This window comes from Schistocerca gregaria, chromosome 3, assembly GCF_023897955.1.
Source record: "Schistocerca gregaria isolate iqSchGreg1 chromosome 3, iqSchGreg1.2, whole genome shotgun sequence".
In the NCBI taxonomy this organism is placed as follows: domain Eukaryota; kingdom Metazoa; phylum Arthropoda; class Insecta; order Orthoptera; family Acrididae; genus Schistocerca; species Schistocerca gregaria.
Window position 1 is genome coordinate 650,168,489 of NC_064922.1, and position 17,713 is coordinate 650,186,201.

The window sequence follows — 17,713 nt, forward strand, 5'->3', positions numbered from 1 at the left end:
GCTACATTGGGAGACATGGAGCACTTGAAGGAATTGGCGGTACGAATAGTAAAATTTCTGAAGTACACCCATTATTCATTTTCAATTACAACAGTTTTCAATAGCAATGAATGAACAGTATAGAGGCTTCACATATTACTGCAAGGTTTGTTGATGAAGTCAACGGGCATGCCCGGAATGATTTTTAGATTTAAAACTAGCTATTGTTTAATTTATGTACGAAAAAGGAGGGCAGGAAAGAAAATTAGAAGATGCGGCATGGATTGCAGACTTTCCGTTTTAAGTGAACCTGAATGCACACTGCCCGGAGTAACACATTGCAATGTAACTTCTTTTCTTTTGATGGGGATGCGTTATTGGAGGGACACATTCTGACAAGATTAATGTAGTTCCTTAAGGTGACTGGCATTAAGGAAAGCGCGAGGTCTGAAGAACTCACTGTGGCATTACAAAATTACAACGATATTTTTATAGCGGTTTTGAAGACGCTGTGAATCTTACATCTGTTTCAGTTGACGGCACCCCTATGCATGTGCAGATGTAATTTATTGACCTCCAGGGTAATTCCATTTCTAATTACAAATCTTTTTACGTTAAAACTGCACATGACGTCTACATTGTTTTCCCTAGGTAGAGTTTCCAAGTCTCCATAATGTGGCTGCAAAAATTGCTACAGTGTTTTGATTGACATATTTGTTTGGAAGACCTGTATTCCATTATGAAACTAAATAAGTCACTATGACGTGGCAGCTTAAGAATGAAACTCTGTGAAATTGTCTGCGTCCGTCCGTGTGCTGACACTCTGTACCAAACAAAAATTATGTTACATCTTCAACGCGCTGCAAATAATTAAGTGATGCTGGAAACTTGTTTTGTTTGTGATCTATGTTGTTGAGAAATGTTGAAATATAAATACAAGCCGCAGCATTACCACAGTGCTGACATTTAAATACGGCGAGTTCGCTATTTTCCCTCTTCCTCCACCTCGCGCTCAGACAGTGCAGCGTGACTGTGGAGGAAATGTGTAGGCGAGGCTCAGAGCTTTGGCAGTCGGGCCTCGGCATGGACCGCGAGCCGAAGTCTTCGTTACACCTGGTCTACGGGTAGTGCTTTTGGCTATCAATCAAATGTCTTGGGTCACGACTTCTAACCCTTTCACTCCTTAAAAACTGCATAAAATTCATCAGCAATGTTGGTCGAAGACTTCCAGCAAAAAGGATGCAGGTAATGGCGCTATGAAAGAGGGCACAGAAGCGGAAAGTTTCAGGCGGATGACCTCATGCCACTGGTGTAGGGAACTAGAACGAGATTTTCACTCTGCAGTGGAGTGTGCGCTGATATGAAACTTCCTGGCGGATTAAAACTGTGTACCAGACCGAGACTCGAACTCGGGACCTTTGCCTTTCGTGAGGAAGTGCTCTATCAACTGAGCTACCCAAGCACGACTCACTCCCCGTTCTCACAGCTTTACTTCCTCCAGTACCTCGTCTCCTACTCTCAAACTTCACAGAAGCTCTCCTGCGAACCTTGCAGAACTAGGACTCCTGGAAGAAAGGAGATTGCGGGGACATGGCTTAGCCACAGCCTGGAGGATGTTTCCAGAATGAGATTTTCACTCTGCAGCGGAGTGTGCACTGATATGAAACTTCCTATCAGACTAAAACTAGACGGAGACGAGGTACTGGCGGAAGAAAAGCTGTGAGGACAGGGCGTGAGTCATGCTTGGGTAGCTCAGATGATAGTACACTTGCCTGCGAAAGGCAAAGGTCCCGACTTCAAGTCTCGGTCCGGCACACAGTCTGAATCTACCAGGAAGTTTCTTAACAGGGTAATTGTCTACAAATCGGAGAGGAGAATGTCAGAAGTTTTTTAGATGGGAGGGACGCTAGAAAATCTGAAACATGGAACTGCAGTAAGGTGAAGGTAAATGAAGATCTAATATTCATAGGGGATTAGAACGTGGCACTAGGGCAAGGAACAGAAGAAAGGGTTAGGCGCAGTAGTATTGAGAGAGGCGGAAGACTAATTCAGCTCTGCAATAAATTTAAGGTAGTCACAGCTAATAATTGTCAAAAATTATAAGAAGAGGAAGAGGAGGTATACTTGGAAAAGCTCTTGAGACAAATTGAGATTCCAGCTGAATTACATGAGGATCAAAAGAGATTCCCAAATGATTCGGCGAACTGTTAGATGTATACAGGAGCAAACACAGACTGAGATTATACTTTTGTAATAGTGAAGAATGGGTTAAAATTTAAGCTACCGTTCCAGAACAATCAGTATGGAAAGAAGTGGTTTACCGAAATAATGAGGAGTGGCCGCGCAGTGTGGCCCTTTCCGCCGGAGGTTCGAGTTCTCCTTCGGGCATGGGCGTGTGTCTTGGTCTTACCATAAGTTAATTTAAGTAGTGTGCAAGTGTAGGGACCGTTGACCTCAGCAGTTTGGCCCCTTAGGAATTCACACACATTTCAACATTTGAAGGATGATGTGCGTTTGAGGTTTTCTGGAACTGTAGATATTACATAGTGAATCCAAGTTTCTGACCACACGGGTGACCGGTAAAAATGGTTACTCACTGGCCAAATGGGTATACGTTTTATGTACGGAATTATGTTTATCGATTCTCCTTCTGTGCGTTTTTTTTTTTTTTGTTAAGTAGGATAACTGACTGGAGAAAGCAGAGTTGATACAAAATGAAATCACAATAAAACGAACACCGAACACCGAACGCCCTTAGCTGCTTACAGGCTTTCACATGCGTCAACGGGGGCACATGAAAACGACTTCAACAACATACCTTGCAGTAATATGTGAAGCCTCTATACTCTTCATTCATTGCCATTGAAAACTGTTGTAATTGAAAATGAATAATGGGTGTACTTCAAAAATTTTACTATTCGTACCGCCAATTCCTTCAAGTGCTCCATGTCTGCAGTTCTTCTGACAACAATTCAGTATCTACACCAGAAATAATTCATAGTGCATTTTTTATGTAGTGATTTTGTACTGACTGAACCAGAATCATTATGATTCGCTTTGCTGTGCGCTCCCGTTCTTTCTGCACCTTCTAATTCTCCATAAATACGGTACTCTGGCTAGCTAATTTCATTCATCGTATTAGGCTTTCTGAAATTTCGCTGTTATCGTCCTCTAGGCCAGGTTCATTTTCAGGTTTTCACATCGAGTGCGGAAAAATCCTTACGTACGCTCTTCACTCTCCGAAGTTTCAGTTGTCTTTGTCTATGCGGCGATACGTACTTTGTCAAAGATCAGTTTTGGCTCATCCGGAAACAGTGTTCTTCGTAATTGCGTAGACTATCTCGGTATGCCCTTTGGCCGACTCCCACCTAACGCCGTCTATCCGCAATTTCCGCCCATGTCATTCGTGCTCTCTAGTTTGAGATTCCCACACGGCGTCGAAGGTAACTGTGCAACCGCCCTGAAGGTGGTGGATTCATTGCCCTTCGAGGTGAATCAATTATATAAATGCGTGGCGTCTGTTCTTTCGGACGTGTCCAAAAGAACGGACACTATGCGTTCATATAGGAGATAGTTTTAAAGTGATCAGTTTGTATACAGACAGTGAAATGCGCTCCCATCCTATATTTCATACAACATAGTCCCACAAACTCTGTAAACTAACGGATCTACATCTACATCTACATCTACATGACTACTCTGCAATTCACATTTAAGTGCTTGGCAGAGGGTTCATCGAACCACAATCATACTATCTCTCTACTATTCCACTCCCGAACAGCAAGCGGGAAAAACGAACACCTAAACCTTTCTGTTCGAGCTCTGATTTCTCTTATTTTAATTTGATGATCATTCCTACCTATGTAGGTTGGGCTCAACAAAATATTTTCGCATTCGGAAGAGAAAGTTGGTGACTGAAATTTCGTAAAAAGGTCTCACCGCGACGAAAAACGTCTATACTGTAATGACTTCCATCCCAACTCGTGTTTCATATCTGCCACACTCTCTCCCCTATAACGTGATAATACAAAACGAGCTGCCCTTTTTTGCACCCTTTCGATGTCCTCCGTCAATCCCACCTGGTAAGGATTCCACACCGCGCAGCAATATTCTAACAGAGGACGAACGAGTGTTGTGTAAGCTGTCTCTTTAGTGGACTTGTTGCATCTTCTAAGTGTCCTGCCAATGAAACGCAACCTTTGGCTCGCCTTCCCGACAATATTATCTATGTGGTCCTTCCAACTGAAGTTGTTCGTAATTTTAACACCCAGGTACTTAGTTGAATTGACAGCCTTGAGAATTGTACTATTTTTCGAGTAATCGAATTCCAACGGATTTCGTTTGGAACACATGTGGATCATCTCACACTTTTCGTTATTTAGCGTCAACTGCCACCTGACACACCATACATCAATCTTTTCTAAATCGCTTTGCAACTGATACTGGTCTTCGGATGACCTTACTAGACGGTAAATTACAGCATCATCTGCGAACAATCTAAGAGAACTGCTCAGATTGTCACCCAGGTCATTTATATAGATCAGAGGTCCCAGGATGATATCAACGTACTTCAGAATAATGAGATTATTTTAATACTGAAACACGAAATAAAAATGACATTGTGTGGTGACTGCATAATTTCGCTGCACGTTATATCTCAAAGAAACGACAATTACGTAGGTTTGTTTTCAAGACGCGAAACAAGTGAGCTGAAAAATGTAGTTTGTTCACACCCAACTATAAATATAATAATCGTTTTTCTATAATTTCAATAAGTGAGTTGCATGAATCACGTTGTAAGTTCTTACAGCTTTTCTGCTAGGTAGCTTATACAATGGCACCGCAAACTTGATGAAATGAGTACAGCGCTCTCTACAAGTGAGTAATGTGTCTTTACAGATCATAAAAACTAATGCATTGGTAAGGTCAACATTGCGTTTTCTACCCCATTAAATAAATTACTTATAAATCATTCATCGCATACTTTTACTCTCTTAAGAAATTTGTGTTCGAAAGATTTTGTTCACATCTCTCTTTAATTTCAATTCGTATGATAGCAGTAATAAACTTATGTATCTTACTCCAATAGCCGGAAACTCTTTGCTGAATTTCGGACGGGGGTGCTCTGCTTCATTGAAGGTAAAGGAGTAAGGGATCTCGATTAATATGGGGTTGAAGCTGTGACTGGAATCGGTCTTGGTGTCTCCAGGAAATATGATGAAGGTGAAGGAGGTGGGTCCGGTGACAGCGAAAGGTCACAAGTCGATAACATTCCTGCGTCGTCAAGTTTAGCGGGCATCAGTTTTTCACTACGAAGCAACCACAAAATTAAGGGTTCCGTTATTATCTCTAGTTTACAGTGCACCAATCAAGTAGTAGATATATGAATCAACGGTTCTTCCATGGAACATTGTGAAGGTCTCCTTCTTATATGACGTAGGAAGTTTGCTGTGCCTCGTAACGGTTTTAATTCTTTAAAGGTCGTGCATCATTGTACGTCATTGCTGTGGCACTTCGCAAAATGCTTCCAGAATAGGAAATACAACCTATTCCCAGCGACGACAGTGAGAAACTACCGTATATCTACATCTACATGGTTACTCTTCAGTTAACACTTAATGCCTGGCAGAGGGTTCATCGACACATTTTCATACTACTTCTCTACTATTCCCCTCTCGAGTGGCATGTGGGAGAAAGGAACACCTAAATGTTTCCATTCGAGTTCTGATTCCTCTTATTTTATTATGATGATCATTTCTCCCTACGTAGGTGGGTGTCAACAAAATGTTTTCGCATTTGGAAGAGAAAGTTGGTGATTGAAATTTGGAAACAGATCTCGCCGCAAAGAAAACCGCCTTTGTTTCAATGACTGCCACCCCAACTCGTGTGTCATATCAGTGACGCTCTCACCTCTATTGCACGATAACACGAAACGAGCTGCCCTTCTTTGCACTTTTTCGATGTTCTCCGTCAATACTACCTGGTAAGCATCCCACATCGCGTAGCAATATTCCAGCAGAGGACGGACAAACGTAATGTAGACTGTCTGTTTAGTGGGTTTGTCGTATCTTATAAGCGTTCTGGCAGCAAAGCGCAGTCTTTGTTTCGCCTTCCCCACAATATTATCTATGTGGTCTTTCCAATTTAAGTTGCTCGTAATTGTAATTCCTAGGTATTTAGTCGAATTGTCAGGCCATAGATTTGTGTGATTTATCGTGTACCCAAAATTTATCGGATTTCTTTTAGTAGCCATGTGGATGATCTCGCACTTTTCTTTCTTTAGTGCCAATTGCCACATTTCGCACCATACAGAAATTCTCTCCAGATCATTTTGTAATTGGAACTGATCGTCTGAAGATTTTACTAGACGGTAAATTACAACGTCATGTGGAAACAATCTAGGAGGGCTGCTCAGATTATCACCTAGATCATTTATGTAAATCAGGAACAGCAGAGGGCCTATGACACTACCTTGCGGAAACCCAGATTTCACTTCTGTTCAACTCGATGATTTACCGTCTGTCACTACGAACTGTGACATCTCTGAGAGGAAATCACGAATCCAGTCACACAACTGAGACGATACTCCATATGCAAGCAATTTGATTCATAATCACTTGTGAGGAACGGTATTAAAAGCCTTCTGGAATTCTAGGAATATGGAGTCTGTCTGAGGTCCCTTGTCGACAGCACTCAGTACTTCATGGGAATAAAGCACAAGAACGGTACTTTCTGAACCCGTGTTGGTTATGTTTCAATAAGTCATTTTCTTCAAGGGGAGTCATAATGTTCGAGTATTGTATGTGCTCCAAAATGCTACTGCAAATTGAGGTCAGTGATATGGGTCTGTAATTCATTGGGTTACTCCTATTTCCTTTCTTGAATATTGGTGTGACCTGTTCCACTTTCCAGACTTTAGGAACAGGCATTTCGTCAAGTGAGCGGTTGTATATGATTGCAAAGAAGGAAACTATTGTGTCTGCATACTCTGAAAGGAACCTGATTGGTATACCATCTGGAACGGAAGACGTGCCTTTCTTAAGTGATTTGAGTTCTTTTGCAAAACCTAAGATATCTACTATTATGTCACTCACGCTAACGGCTGTTCTGGTTTCGAATTCTTGAATATCTACATCGCAGTCTTTCATGAAGGAATATACGGAAAACTGTATTTAGAAACTTCGCTTTAATGACACCATCATCGGTAACATTTCCATCGCTATAGCGCAGTGACGGTATTGACATTTTTTGCCACTGGTGTCCTTTACATACGACCAAAATCTCTTTCGGTTTCCTACCATGTTTTGAGAAAATGTTTCATTGTGTAAACTATTAAAAGCATCTCGCATTGATGTCCGCACTAAATTTTGAGATTCCGTGAAACGTAGTCAGTCTTGGGGATTTTGCGTTGTTTTGAATTTGGCATGCTTTTTTCATTGCTTCTGCAACAGTGTTCTGACACGTTTTGTCTACCATGGAGGGTCAGTCCCGTCTCTTATTAACTTATGCGGTATGAATCTATCTATTGCTGTCGATACTGTATCTTTGAATGGAGCCATAACTGGTCTCCACATACATCATTAGCTTGGAGACTCTCTCTTAGGAAGGCATCAAGAGAATTTTTATCTGCTCTTTTAAATAGATATATTTTGCGTTTATTTTTAGTAGTTTTGGTTGATATGGTTTTGAGCCTCGCTACAAGGACCTTATGTCCACTAATCCCTGTATGACGCTCTCTATTACATCAGGATTATTTGTGGCTAAGAGGTCAAGTGTGTTTTCGCAACCATTTACAATTTGTGTGGGCTCACTAATTGTTCAAAGTAATCTCAGAGAAAGCATTTAGTTCAATTTCGGAAGATGTACAGACGAGGTGAAGGCAAGTATTGCAGCCATTCTTATGTGATGCGTTTGTTGCTCGTTTTTAACTGCAAACGTTGTATTTGAAATTACACTGATCGATTTTCGTATTTTCAGTAACAAGTAAATAATTTTGCAAATAAACAGTCGTTTTGAGAAAAGCTTTACAATACAAAAATTTGAGCATGGCTGCCATGTTAGACTGATATACCGGTCTTATACTGTTGTTAGTAACAAATATAAAACAAACTGTTATCAACAAAACCAAGCAAACTACCAATCGATCCGAACTTAAAAAATTGGTATTGTGTTTAGCCGGTGTGTTTTTTCCATCAGCATACAGGAAAGTCAAAACAACCTTTGGTGACATTAAAAGCAACGGTGGTAACATTAAGAGTGCAACGGGAATTCCACTGTTAAATGCAGAGGAGAGAGCAGATAGGTGGAAAGAATACATTGAAAGCCTCTATGAGGGTAAAGATTTGTCTGATGTGATAGAAGAAGAAACAGGAGTCGATTTAGAAGAGATAGGGCATCCAGTATTAGAATCGGAATTCAAAAGAGCTTTGGAGGACTTACGGTCAAATAAGGCAGAAGGGATACATAACATTCCATCAGAATTTCTAAAATCATTAGGGGAAGTGGCAACAAAACGACTATTCACGTTGGTGTGTAGAATATATGACTCTGGCGACATACCATCTGACTTTCGGAAAAGCATCATCTACACAATTCCGAAGACGGCAAGAGCTGACAAGTGCGAGAATTATCGCACAATCAGCTTAACAGCTCATGCATCGATGCTGCTTACAAGAATAATATACAGAAGAATGGAAAAGAAAATTGAGAATGCGCTAGGTGACGATCAGTTTGGCTTTAGGAAAAGTAAAGGCACGAGAGAGGCAATTCTGACGTTACGGCTAATAATAGAAGCAAAGCTAAAGAAAACTCAAGACACGTTCATAGGATTTGTCGACCTGGAAAAAGCGTTCTACAATATAAAATGGTGCAAGCTGTTCGAGATTCTGAAAAAAGTAGGGGTAAGCTATAGGGAGAGACGGGTCATATACAATATGTACAACAACCAAGAGGGAATAATAAGAGTGGGCGATCAAGAACGAAGTACTCGTATTAAGAAGGGAGTAAGACAAGGCTGTAGCCTTTTGCCCCTACTCTTCAATCTGTACATCGAGGAAGCAATGATGGAAATAAAAGAAAGGTTCAGGAGTGGAATTAAAACACAGAGTGAAAGGATATCAATGATACGATTCGCTGTTTCCTGAGTGAAAGTGAAGAAGAAGTAAATAATCTGCTGAACGGAATGAACAGTCTAATGAGTACACAGTATGGTTTAGGAGTAAGTCGGAGAAAGACGAAGGTAATGAGAAGTAGTAGAAATGAGAACAGCGAGAAACTTAACATCAGGATTGATGCTACAAAGTCAGTGAAGTTAATGAATTCTGCTACCTAGGCAGTAAAATAAACAATGACGGACGGAGCAAGGAGGACATCAAAAGCAGACTCGCTATGGCAAAAAAAGGCATTTCTGGCCAAGAGAAGTCTACTAATATCAAATACCGGCCTTAATTTGAGGAAGAAATTTCTGAGAATGTACGTCTGGAGTACAGCATTGTATGGTAGTGAAACATGGACTGTGGGAAAACCGGAACAGAAGAGAATCGAAGCATTTGAGATGTGGTGCTATAGACGAATGTTGAAAATTAGGTGGACTGATAAGGTAAGGAATGAGGAGGTTCTACGCAGAATCGGAGAGGAAAGGAATATGTGGAAAACACTGATAAGGAGAAGGGACAGGATGATAGGACATCTTCTAAGACATGAGGGAATGAGTTCCATGGTACTAGAGGGAGCTGTAGAGGGCAAAAACTGTAGAGGAAGACAGAGATTGGAATACGTCAAGCAAATAATTGAGGACGTAGGTTGCAAGTCAGTAGACTGATGACCAAAAAAAAAAAAAAAAAAAACTTAAGGTACTACTTGGAGTGCACAGGATCGGTTGTCCTAAAGGGCTCAGGGCCTTATCGATAGACCCGTATGGCTCGGTGATCGGTCCGAAGCGGTACATTCTGTTCCCAGCAGAGACGTTCACTCTTCGTTGTGAGAAAACGACACAATGCTAGTTACGAGGATCATCAGTTGCGGCCGCCAGACTATAGGAAGAGGTCTTTAAGGACGACGCAGCAGTACGTTGCAAAACTAGAGGTGTGTTCCAGTACGGAGCGATAACAACTGTGACGTGGCCTTGTCCGAGTAAGCAGGGGAATGACCTGCGGAGTACGTGCGAGCGGTTCGTGGTTCATACAGTGTGTTCGGTCCATCACTTACGAATTCGTACGATGGTTATATAAATTGACTAATACTAGCTGTCATTCGCACACTGCCGCTACAGTTGACTTTGATCTTAATTATGCGGGATATTTTAAAAAGAATATATGTAATACAAAGTATTATGTTGTTGAAACTATCGATCGCTGCCCCACGGCTCTGTTATTGGAGGGCCGCGCGGGATTAGCCAAGCGGTCTGAGGCGCTGCAGTCACGGACTGTGCGGCTGGTAACGGCGGAGGTTCGAGTCCTCCCTCGGGCATGGGTGTGTGTGTTTGCCCTTAGGATAATTTGGGTTGAATAGTGTGTAAGCTTAGGGACTGATGACCTTAGCAGTTAAGTCCCGTAAGATTTCACACACATTTGAACATTTGTTTGTTACTGGAGGAACGAATGCATTGTCAAGTCTGCATTCATGGTCGCTAAATGTCGGTTGTTATCTGTTTTGCTTCGTTACCGTCACGTGTTGCCCAATGGCTTCTCCGCGGCAGAAATCATTTTGTTTTCTCGAGCTTGCAAAATGGAATTCGGTGATTACTGTGTAAACTGTCTCAGGTTGAGGTACCAAACAGATTCTCTGAATGGATGAAATATCGTGGATAATATCGACAGGTTGTAAACACAGCTTGTATATGAGAAGGAGAAAGATCTGGCCACCCTTGTGTTTCTGATGAAAATGGTACAAAAATTCAAACCGCTTACCAACGCAGTCCTGCAAAAGCAACTAGAAATCAACTCGTCGTGCCAGTCGGGAGTTTTGTTCAAAATGGTTCAAATGGCTCTAAGCACTATAGGACTTAACATCTAAGGTCATCAGTCCCCTACACTTAGAACTACGTAAACCTAACTAATCTAAAGACATCACACACATACATGCCCGAGGCACGATTCGAACCTGCGACCATAGCAGCTGCGTGGTTCTGGACTGAAGGGCCTAGAACCGCTCGACCACAGCGGCCGGCGCGAGTTTTGTATGTTTGTTTGTGTTTTATTTGGGCTCCAGTGTTACAGTTACCTGCAACAACTGTTTGGCCTGTTTTAAGACGTCGGTTGTTTATGAAGCCGTACAAGCCACAGCTTTTACAGGCTCTACGTGACGACGACCAAAGGAAATGTGTAGAATGTCATGACGAGCTTTAGAATGCTACCGATAACGATAATACTTTCGCACAACGCCTCGTATTCAGTGTGGCCGAGCGGTTCTAGGCTCTTTTGTCTGGAACCGCGCGACCCCTACGGTCGCAGGTTCTAATCCTACCTCGGGCATGGATGTGTGTGATGTCTTTGTGTTAGTTAGGTTTAAGTAGTTCTAAGTTCTAGGGGACTGATGTTCTCAGATGTTATGTCCCACAGTGCTCAGAGGCATTTGAACCATCCAACGTAATGGTAAAGTAAACAAACAGGAAGATCGAATTCGGGGCCTACAGAACCGAAACGAGCACACTGAAATGTACGGATTTTGTGCGATATTCCACTCATCTGTTTACGGCCCATTCTTCTTTGATGTCTGCATCTAATGGTCTAGTGGCTAGTGCTACTGCCTATAGATCACGGGGTCCAGGGTTCGATTCCCAGCCGGGGTGAGGATTTTCTTCTTCTTTGGAGTAGGTGTTTCATCATCATTCATAAAGGTGATGAGATTGGGCTGAGTAAAGATTGGGAATTTGTACAGGCGCTGATAATCACGCAGTTGGGCGTCCCACAAACCGAACATCATTGTCTTCTTTGATGGAAACACGGATAACGATCGGCAGCATCCTACTATGTTACAAAACAATTTCATTATTCAACTTTTTTTTCTTATCTCCCCTCACTGGAGTCACCAAGTGCATGCTATATATCTGCGTCCTATCAATAATTTAACTCAATTCTATCATGGATGTCAAATTATAAACTAATTTTTGCATCCCACAACATTAAAGTCGGCTATTTCCCTATGTTTAAGAAGTCAGCAACTGTGGGTGAGAGTCACATCTGGTAAAAACTTTCCCGAAATGAGCGACTGTGGATTGACACTCACGCACAGTTTCTGGCTTCTATCGGGAAGTAATCGGTACTTGATGTTGTTCGATCTAATATACAAGATATACAAACATTTATAAGATAGAAAGTCGTAGCACTCTAAGCATTGGAGAAGTTGAGAAATGGCACTATCAGACTGAATGCGTAGTTTTAAAATGAATTCTGCTGAACCGCTCATTACAAAAAATATATCATAGACATCGCTCATTACAAAAAATATATCATAGACATCTCTATTACTAAGCGACTTTCCCAAAACCCGTAATCCAGAACCCGCTATCAGTTTCAAATAGCCTATCTAACGGCTTCCAGGGGCAATTTATTTCACGTAATTATTGACTTAATTTAAAAATTTAAAATGCTGTCATAACCTACTCATTAATCGGTGTAATCTTGTGTTAAAAGCTTAACATAAAAAGGGACATATTGCAATTAGCGCAACTGACGGCGTGCAAATATCCGGACTTCATTCATCAAGTATTTGAGAATGGGAGCACTTAGCGACATCCAACAAACTTTACACATGATTTAAAACCTTTTCGAATTTTTTTGTCGCCGACACCCTCCATTAAATGATGAAAAGGAAAAAAAGATTATCATTTACTATATTTTTGACTGTTCATGCAGAAAAACTTTTTTATTTTGTTACTTCGTCTCTGCTGCTTCTATTTGCAACACAGTCTGTAAACAGTACTCGCGTAGGTCACTAAATTTGCCTGTAAAATTGTATCATTTTACGACACAAAGTTCAGAAGAAATGACGTCATGGACGTTTAGACGCATGAAAACTAATTTCTACTTAGAGTGGAGCGCAGTAAAACTTATTGAATGACGTTTTAATTTATCGCTAGTTTACCACTACCTCGATTCACAACACCCTTTGCAGACAGTATCTGCATACTGTACATCCCTGAATACGCCTGCAAATTTTTATTGGTGTACAGCACATAGTTCATGATATATGAAATCATAAACATTAACGTGCTTAGAAAACTTGCTTTTACTTATAATGGAGAGCCAATTACCCAGACTACATTCGTCCAGTGTTTCATAACAAGGGCACATAGTGACTGCCAACAAACTTTAAGCATAACTTCAAACTTTTTCTAACCTTTTTCTTCTTGAACCTGTTTTATACACGGAAGCGCGGCTGTTTAAAGAGCCGGAGATTTACTGGTGAAATACTGAACAAGAAAATACTGAACTACAACGGTGAAGGAAACAGAGACATAGATCGACGAAGGAAACGGTGAGCAAAAACTTTTTGAACACAGAACAGCCAGACGCCTGATCCTTGTACGTAAGATGACGAAGGCGACGACCAGCAGGTCGCACCCCGGATACAGATTTCCGGTTAATTCCCTCAAACAGCTGACTTTTGGCAGAATTTAACTCTCAAGAACGCAACGGAGTTTCTACGAACTTAACGTGGAAACCGTAGTGCCTTTCTAGTAGTTGTGTAGTACCGGAACGAAACCATCATTTACAAGTAAGCAATTTCTGTTTACAGACAAGTGAAGCTACAGATGTCTTCCATACTGTTGGGATCATCGTCGTTTCTAAGGAGTGTGATCCCTAAAAAGTACTATCGAGCATCTATAGAATGCTAAATCGGAAAGCTTTTATAACTGATAGTTCCCTACTCTTTGCCAAGTCGTCCTGAGACATACGGTCAGCTGTCTTAGCATGCGGTAGCGTTCTCGCTTCCCGCGCTCGGGTCCCCGGGTTCGATTCCCGGCGGGATCAGGGATTTTCTCTGCCTCGTGATGACTGGGTGTTGTGTGATGTCCTTAGGTAAGTTAGGATTAAGTAGTTCTAAGTTCTAGGGGACTGATGACCATAGATGTTAAGTTCCATAGTGCTCAGTGCCATTTTCTTTGTCTTAGCAATAATCATCCAAATTATACACATTCTTTATTTCTATTTTGTTTATTCTGTACCTTTACAGATAACAGAAGATTCTTTGTGTTGTGGATCGTGAAGCAGTTATTTATTTTCGACTCATGACACCGTCCCAGCGCTTGGGGAAACCGAAAACTCATTCCGCAGTGATTTGCATTTTAAAGGCATGACGCCCTCACATGGAAGCCACCGGAAATGCTGTTGGCGACGTTATCCTATCATTCTACAGAATTCACAACCCCACGAAACGTATTCAAATTAGATAAACCTGGCTTTATATGCAAATACACATCTTGTACTGCATTAGCGCCTTGTATGAGCAAAAAAAAAAAAAAAAGGCACAAATTATATTAATATTTTCATGGCAAATCAGGCACCTGTTAACAAGGTACCTTAATGATGAAAGGCACAGGTCGCGTTTTATTCCGTACGAGCGGTTTCGAAATATGACATGAAACAAGGCTAGCCGGCCGCGGTGGTCTCGCGGTTGTAGGCGCGCAGTCCGGAACCGTGCGACTGCTACGGTCGCAGGTTCGAATCATGCCTAAGGCATGGCTGTGTGTGATGTCCTTAGGTTAGTTAGGTTTAAGTAGTTCTACGTTCTAGGGGCCTAATGACCACAGCAGTTGAGTCCCATAGTGCTCAGAGCCATTTGAACCATTTTTTTGAAACAAGGCTGTTCTCAAGTGCCATTAAATACGTGAATAAGAAATTGGTATTACAGGTTCTACATCTACATCCACACTTCGCAAGCCATCTGAAGGTGTGTGACGGAGGGTATCTTGAGAACCTCTATCGGTTCTCCCTTCTATTCCAGTCTCGTATTGTTCGTGGAAAGGAAGATTTTCGGTAGGCCTCTGTGTGGGCTCTAATCTCTCTGATTTCCTCATGGTCTCTTCGCAAGATATACGTAGGAGGGAGCAATATACAGCTTGACTCCTCGGTGAAGTTATGTTCTCGAAACTTCAACAAAAGCCTGTACCGAGCTACTGAGCGTCTCTCTTGCAGAGTCTTCCACTGGCGTTTATCTGTCATCTCCGTAACGCTTTCGCGATTACTAAATGATCCTGTAACGAAGCGCGCTGCTCTCGGTTGGATCTTCTCTATCTCTTCTATCAACCCTATCTGGTACGGATCCCACACTGATGAGCAGTAATCAAGCAGCGGGCGAACAAGCGTACTGTAAACTACTTCCTTTGTTTTCGGATTGCATTTCCTTAGGATTCTTCCAATGAATCACAATCTGGCATCTGCTTTACTGACGATCAACTTTATATGATCATTCCATTTTAAATCACTCCTAATGCGTACTCCCAGATAATTTATGGAATTAACTGCTTCCACTTGCTGACCTACTACATTGTAGCTAAATGATAAGGGATCTTTCTTTCTATGTATTTGCAGCACATTACACTTGTCTACATTGCGATTCAATTGCCATTCCCTGCTCCATGCGTCAATTCGTTGCAGACCCTCCTGCATTTCAGCAGTGAACTTCCGATGTTATTCACAAGGTCATTTATATATACTGTGAATAGCAAACGGTCCTCCGACACTCCCCTGTTGCACACCTGAAATCATTCTTACTTCGGAAGACTTCTCTCCATTAAGAAAGACATGCTGCCTTGTATTATCTAGGAACTCTTCAATCCAGTCACATAATTGGTCTGATAGTCCATATGCTCTTACTTTGTTCATTAAACGACTGCGGGGAACTGCATCAAACGACTTGCGGAAGTCAAGAAACACGGCATCTACCTGGGACCCTGTGTCTATGGCCATCTGAGTCTCGTGAACGAATAGCGCGAGCTGGGTTTCACACGATCGTCTTTTTCGAAACCCATCCTGATTCCTACAGAGTAGATTTCTAGCCTCCAGAAAAGTCATTATACTCTAACATAATACGTATTTTAAAATTCTACAACTGATCGACGTTAGAGATATAGGTCTATAGTTCTGCACATCTGTTCGACGTCCCTTCTTGAAAACGGGGATGACTTGTGACCCCTTCCAATCTTTTGGAACGATGCGCTCTTCTAGAGGCCTACGGTACACCGCTGCAAGAGGGGGGGCAAGTTCCTTCTCGTACTCTGTGTAAAATCGAACTGGTATCCTATCAGAAAAACTGAGAAACCGCAATGAGGGTACATTACACAAACAGAACATCACAACAGTTTAAGATCTAGGAAGTTCTCATAGAAAAAGGCAGTAAGTGATCTTTAACAATTACTTATTTTTAAAAATAATAGTAATATAATGCAAATGATAAAGCATATACACTGCCTGGCAAAAAAGGTTCAAATGGTTCAAATGGCTCTGAGCACTATGGCACTCAGCTGCTGAGGTCATAAGAGCCCAGACTGAAGCTCCTAGAACCGCTCGGCCACTCCGGCAGGCGGCAAAAAAAGGAGAAGCACCAATATGAGACGTTCGGATGTTACGTGACTTACTCAATAGGTATGTAAATGAAAGAATTGAAATTCTCTGTGGCAGGTAGAGTTTCCATTTGGTCTGTTCGTCAGATGATACAATATCCAGATTAGTGGGCATTTCTGGGACAGTCACATGTGACGGTATCCCTATGTTGGTCTGCATGGGAACTTGAGGGCAGGCTTAATCATCGTGAAGGTTCCAATCGGGCAAGTTTAAATACCACCAGAGAGCGTTAGCTTTGTTCGTGTTTAATGTTGTTACCATTCATGTTGGGGTATACAAGGAACACGAACAACGTCTGACCTTCAGTGATCGCTGCAAGAGACAGGTAGATAAGAGGTACTTGTCTTGGACAGCGTTATCAGCGTGTGACGCACACTGAAGGGATCTTATTGTGGGTTTCCATTTGGTCTGTTCGTCAGATGTTGCAATATCTAAATAAGTGGGCATTTCTGTGACATTCAGATGTGACAGTATCCCTATGTTGGACTGCAAGGGAACATGAGGGCCGGCATAGTCGTCGTTAAGGTTCCGGTCGACCACATTTGACTACCACAATGGAGGATAGCCGTATTGTGCGCGAGACACCTCATAACATCTTCACAATTGGTTCTCCATCCGAGAACAAGCAATGAACGTTCGTGTCATCCCGCACAATTTGTCAGACACTGGTAATAGTCAGACCAGGAATTACCATCCCATGCGTAGGCTTCCGTTAACACGGCACATATGCGCTTCATTTAGAGTGGTTCCGTGGCCATGAGGAATGGACTGCTGATGAATGGCTTGCACTATGTTCAGCAATGAATCGCGGCTCTGCAATGCCCCAGATAGTCATTGTCGGTGAGTATGGTGGAGCCCTGGGGAGAGGTTCATTCTTCCAGAGGCGGACGCGGTTCAACAGCAGTACCATAGCAGCGTCTTCGAGTACTCCATGGCAGTCTTCAATGTCGTCTTCCACTACAACCGACGGCACCACCATGGCAGAGTTAACCATCTCAGACCAGACAAGTGCCTGCGGAAATAGTGAGATATTTCTGACTCTGAAGTTCAAGCTCCACTTATAGATCTCGCGGATACATACACAGAGTATATGTAACTCTGAAAACAGAAGTGAGCCGGTTAGTCCGAAATTAGAGCGCGCAAGTGTAACTAGGAGGAACTTGGAGACA